We start from the raw sequence: 6,436 nt of genomic DNA, 5'->3' as shown, positions 1-6,436 counted from the left end.
GAGAGCAGCAGGACCTCCTCCAGAATGCGGTTGAAGACCTGGAAAACCACTCACGGAAACAACATATTCGCATTAGAGGGGCCCCGGTCGGGGTTGAAAAAGATGACATCGTGGGTTACGTGGTGGACCTGTTTCGCTCCTTGATTGGCGTGGACGAGACACAGGAGGTGGCCCTGGACCAGGTACATCGAGTTGGGCTCGCTGGAGGTCCTGGAGATCGCCCCCCCCCTGACATTTTAGCCTGTCTCCACAATTTTGTCCTTAAAGAAAAGATTGTACAACGGGCCCGCAATCTCCAGAGTGTACACTTTCGTGGGCATGAACTCCAGCTATTTTATGATCTGTTGGTGCGGACCTTGCAGAGGAGGAGAGAGTTTAGACCGATCACGGATCATCTGCGGGCACACAATGGGGGTGATTCTAACCCTGGCGGTCGGTGATAAAGCGGCGGCCAATCCGCCAACAGGCCGGCGGTCCAAAAAATGGAATTCTGACCCTGGCGGGAACCGCCAACAGAGACCGCCACATTAACACTCCGACCGCCACGGCGGTACAAACAAACAGCGCGGCGGTCACCGCCAACAGACAGGCGGCAGACAATGTACCGCCCACCCTATCACAACTCACCAATCCGCCACCTTCTCCGGGGCGGGAGCACCGCCGATAAAAACACGGCGGAAACAGACTACGAACAGGAAAACGCTCACCTCTACGCACTCCACGAGGAATCTGGACAGCATGGAACCCGAATTAAACATCCTACCTGCTCTCGTCTACCTGCTCATCTACCACGAGTACGAACGGCGGCGCACACGACAACGGTGAGTACTGCACCTACGACACAGGGGAGGGGGGAGGAGAAAAGGTTACAGCACACACATATGCGACCCCCACCCCCCCCAAACTATGTACACACCAATGCAGAGCAACAAGTCACAGTGACACCACCCAAACCCCCGTGAAAAATGCAAAGACATAATTAAACCGTGTGTACCGCCAATGGAATACCGCGGTTGAAAGACCGCCGCGTCGATTCGTGGGTCAGAATGGCATGGGCGTGTTTGTGTTGGCGTGGCGGTGGAGGTTTGGTCATCTCCAGTTTATCGCTGCCCGCTGATGAGGCGGCCTTCCGTGGATGTCGAGTTTTTGGCGGTTTCACAGTTGGTGGTCAGAATGACCGTGGCGGTTTACCGTGGCCGCGGCGGTAGAATGGCGGACTTCTGACCGGCGGTAAGGGCCTTTTACCGCAGAGGTTAGAATCACCCCCAATGTGTCATATTCCTGGGGTCACCCATTCCGACTGGTTTTCCGCTGGGGGGAGCAGGTCCGGCAGGTGAAAACTGTCTTGGAGGCTGGCCGCGTCCTGGGTCTGGAGGACATTGGCCGTGAGTCGAGCGGGGGAGCCGCCAGAACCTCGACCTAGTTCGGTCCCCCGGGGGCGACCGGGATTGCCACTGGCCGCATCGCTAACAATATACTTACTGTTGAATAGGGTCAGGGCGGCGGGGGCTGTGGACCTGACCACTCGATCTGGTTGGATATACTGCCCCGTGGAAACTACACCTCGTGATTGTCGGCAATCGAGGACTTCTGTGTTCTATGCACCTGTTGTGCTTATCATTTGTTTGTTGTTGTGTTTCCCTGTGATGCTGGCGTTTTAGGTAAATTCTCTTAGGCCTGACTGGTCTAGGTGGTCTAGATGTTAATATAGGGGGTAGTCCTCTGCTGTGCCCCGGCCTTCTCTGTTGGCTCCCCTCAGTATAGACTATGATCATTAAATGTTTAAGTTTAAATGTGACGGGGCTCAACAACCCTACTAAGAGACTTGCCATCTTGTCGGCTCAAGAGAGATCGGAGAGTCATATATGTCTCTTGAAGGAAACGCGTCTTGTCTTTAAAGATAACTACCATATGCGTTCTAAGTGGTTCCCCAGGCAGTTCTGGTCCTCGTTACCATCAAAGCATGCAGGGGTGGCGATACTTCTATCATGTTCATTTCCGGGGGAAGTGATATCAAAACTGAATGAGATCCCAGGGAGGCTTTTGGCTATGAGACTTAGACTGGGAGGTTTTTCCTTCACGATTGCTTGCCTTTATGCACCTAATTCCCAACAAGAACTCTTCCTCAGACAGTCTTTGACTCCGTTGCTCCAATCCCCTGATGGTGCTGTCTTGCTGGGGGGCGATTTTAATCTGGTGATGGACGGGGGTCTTGGATCGCTCAGGCCAGCGACACGGGCAGACGGGGTCTCTGTGGGACGTGGGGAGGCAATGGCTCAGCGAGTGTGGTCTAGAGAATGTCTGGAGAAGTGTGCACCCCTCGTTGAGGGACTACTTCTTTTACTCTTCTGCAACCAAAACATACCCTAGGTTGGACCTCTTTCTGGCATCACAGGAGCTTCTCTCTAGGGTTAGAGATGCAGAGATTGAGCCGAGGGCCCCCTCAGATCATGCCCCAATTACAGTCGAGATCCACATGGACGTGGAGAGGGTTGGTACATCGGGATGGCGACTTAGGGATTTGATGCTTCAGAACGCTGAGATGGTAGAGGCGATTTGAGGGGCAATAACAGACTACCTTAGTTATAATGACGATGGGATAGTAAGCATTGCAACACTGTGGGAGGCACTGAAGGCTGTGGTGAGAGGTGAAGTGATGTCCCTTTCTTCTAGGGATAATAAAGCAAGGAGTAGACTTAAGGGAGACCTAGAACAGCGAGTAAGGCTGTTGGAGCGCTGACATAAACGTACGGGTGCTCCTAGAATATGGCGAGAGCTCGAGAAGGTGCAAAAACAGCTGAGTAGATTGGATTGGGACAGGGCAGAGTACGCGGTAGCCCGCCTTAAACATAAGTACTATGTAGGAAGCAATAAGTGTGGGAAGTTGCTGGCACATAGGTTAAGAGCGTAGCGAGCAGCATCAATGATAAAAATGGTGCGCTCCCCCTCAGGAACAGAAGCACACACGAGTGACCAAATAGCGCAGGCTTTCGTGGAATTCTTTCGGAATCTATACAGAGCTGAAGAGCCCGGTACCTTAACCCCAGAATCCTTCTTAGAGGATATAGCAATCACTCCCTTGTCTTTGAAAGAGGCAACCGCACTAGATTTACCTATAAGGGCGGAAGAGGTTATTTCACCGATCGCTCGGCTGCAGACCGGGAAGTCACCTGGTCCTGATGGATTCTCAGCCCTTTTTTTATAAATCTTTTTGTGGGGAACTCGTTCCCGTTTTGGTGCGACTCTTTAACTCCTTTCGGCAAACCAGCGCTCTTACACCTAGTATGTTAGACGCGACCATCGTGGTTATCCCGAAGCTGGGGAAAGATCCTGGGGAATGTGCCTCGTAAAGGCTGATCTCCCTTCTAAATATATTGACGCTAAATTATTTACTGGCATCTTGGCACATCGTCTTAACTACTATATGCCGGGGCTCGTGGATCCTGACCAGGCAGGATTTATACCGCATAGGCAGTATAGTGATAATACCAAGCGATTGCTTCACCTCTTGGATAAAACCGAACACTCTCGTAGGGCGGCGCTCTTTCTCTCCATCGATGCTGAAAAGGCGTTCGACAGGGTTACCTGTTCCAGGTGCTTGAGCACTTTAGTTTGGGACCAGGCTTTATGGCATGGATCCTCTGCATTTATCATGCACTTCGGGCGGCGGTACGGGTTGATGGGATACTTTCCTTGCCGTTTGCCGTCCAAAGAGGCACCAGACAGGGGTGTCCGCTTTTGCCCCTTCTTTTTGTGCTCTATATGGAGCCTATGGCGCAGAGGCTTCGGGATAACCCTCAGAATAGGGGCGTGAAGTTTGGGGGAGACGAACATCTCATATCACTTTACGCGGACAATGTCATCCTTACTCTGGCAGAGCCTACGACTTCACTTCCGGCGCTAATGGCTGTCCTGGAGGAATTTGGGCGGGTCTCGGGTTTCCGAATGAATATGCTTAAATCGCAGGCTATGAGCAAGTTTATTAGTGCGGAAAAGGAACGGGACCTGAAGGCCCGATTCCGCTTCACATGGTCCTCCACGGGGCTCCCATATTTGGGGATCGAGCTGGGATCCACAGTCGCCTGCACAGTGACGGTGACTTATGCGAAACTGACTCAGGAGGTCCATCAAGACTTAGAGGCGTGGTGGAAACTTAAATTGTCTTGGTTGGGTAGGGTTGCGGCAGTGAAGATGACCATTCTACCACGCATACTGTATCTGTTTCAGGCGCTCCCGTTAGAGCCTCCGCCGCGGACGATAGCGACCCTCCAAACGGCAGTGCTAAGATTTATATGGGAAGGGAGGACGGCGCAGTTATCGCGGCAGATCCTGTATCGCCCGAAGAGAGAGGGGGGACTGTCGGTCTCCTGTCTTCTTCGATACTTCCAAGCCACTCAGCTGCGTTTCCTCTTAGAATGGAGCCGCCCGTCCTCCGAGAAGCATTGGTGTTTTATGGACCAAGCGGTAGCGGGCTCTCATATATGGAAGGAACCTTGGCTTAGGTGCCATCACAGAGCACAGGGATTGTATATATCTCCGGTCACGGGGTTTCGATAAGAGTGTGGGATCGGGTGGCCGTAGCGGTGGGCTTGACAAACTTTCCGTCTCCAATGACCCCTCTGGGCGCGAATCCTGACTTTGGCCCGGGCTTACAGTCTGAAGCATTGCGTCGGTGGTATGAGGAGGGCTGCAAGAGGGTGGGATTTTTATTTGATGAGCAGGGGGTCATCCCTTTTGACCGGATGAGGGAGCTATATGGCCTAACCGAAGCTGACAGGATGATGTACTATCAAATAAGACACTGGGCCCTGCTCCCGGCCAACAGGTCATTAATAGATAGGCCATTAACACCGTTTGAAAAATGGACTCTAATGAAAAAGGATGACAAGCGCGTGGTTTCCGAGCTTTATGTCCTTCTACGGGGGGCGGTTCGCCCAACCAAGACTAAGGGGCAGCTAAGATGGGAGAGGGAACTCTAGAGAGAGTTATCGGACGACGAGTGGGAGAGTGTCTTCTATAGGGCGCATCACACAGCTTACCACTCAGCAGGTACTGAGACAGCCTATAAAGTGGCCTCCTCCTGGTACTATACCCCAAGTAGGATTCACGCCTGGGATCATAATAAATCTAGTCTCTGCTGGAGGGGTTGTGGGGGCGGAGGTACACTTGTGCATTTACTATGGCACTGTCCCAAGCTACACAGGTATTGGAAGGACATACTAGACACGGTGGACAGGGCTTTTGATGCTCAGATCCCTAGATTTCCTGCATATGTTTTGCTGGGCCTTCCCAATTCTCTGACATTCCCCCTGAGATCATTGAGAGGTCGACAGATGGCTCTAGCCTTGAATGCAGCAGTTCAGTTGTTGTTATCTCACTGGGGGACAGAGCGAATCCCGACAACAGTCTTGTGGCTGCACAGACTTTGGTTTATCCTTGCTATGAAAAAGCTCAGCCTGACCTCTCAGCAGCGAGCTGATGACTTAAGGGATCTTTGGCAACCATTTTTGTGGATTCTGTTCGAGGAGTTCGCAGAGCTGACATGCCCAGTTTATTTGAGGGTTTTGAACTTGAACTAATTGTAAGGGATGGTACCTGTAAGGAGATATGTTTATAGTATTAGTTCCACCGGGTATCAGAGCCTGAGAGGGTATGATCATGGAATGGCTAGCTGGCAGTGGGGAAACGTAGTTGTATTAATTACTAATTTTATTTTCTATTGTTTTGCATTAAGTAAGCTGTTTCTGAGTCTTCTCGCAATGTAGTATTGTATTGCATATGCGATGTTTGAAACTGAAAATTGAAAACGAATAAACAGATTTGATCCATAAACTAATCAGTGAAACACACTCCTAAATCCAGTTAAATGAATCATACCACAGGACATTACACTCCTTTTATTGTCCTTACGACACTATCAACAGGTTTAAATGCCAAGATTGCGTGGCAGTTTAAAACTGCATTCAGGCTGCAATGGCAGGCCTGAGATATGTTTGAAAGTGCTACTTACGTGGGTAGCAAAATTGGTACTGCAGGCCCACTGGTAGAATTTCATTTACAGGCCCTAGGTATATGGTATATAGAGACCTGTAAGTAATTTATATTTGCCTATCAGGTGTAAGCTAATTCTACCATGTTTGTGTGGAGTGATTACAAGAACTTTAGCACTAGGAACAAGTTCAGCAAAAAGTGGCTGTAAAAAGGCAAAAGGATTGTGTGTGATCCTGCAGAGAGGGCTAGGTTCAACATTCACAAAATATTTCTCATGGGTAACTTTAACCCATAAACTCATATGAAAAGAAATAGAGCCACTATGATGCACCTCAGACTTTGGAAACAATAACTATTGTATGACCTGTGGACCTCTGTCATAATTCTTCAGACCACAAATGGGAAGCATGGAGAATTTTATGAGTCAGAGGGCAAGCAATGATTC

The sequence above is a fragment of the Pleurodeles waltl genome, chromosome 3_1, assembly GCF_031143425.1.
Source record: "Pleurodeles waltl isolate 20211129_DDA chromosome 3_1, aPleWal1.hap1.20221129, whole genome shotgun sequence".
NCBI classification, from domain to species: Eukaryota; Metazoa; Chordata; class Amphibia; order Caudata; family Salamandridae; genus Pleurodeles; species Pleurodeles waltl.
Note: the sequence above shows the minus strand (reverse complement) of the source record.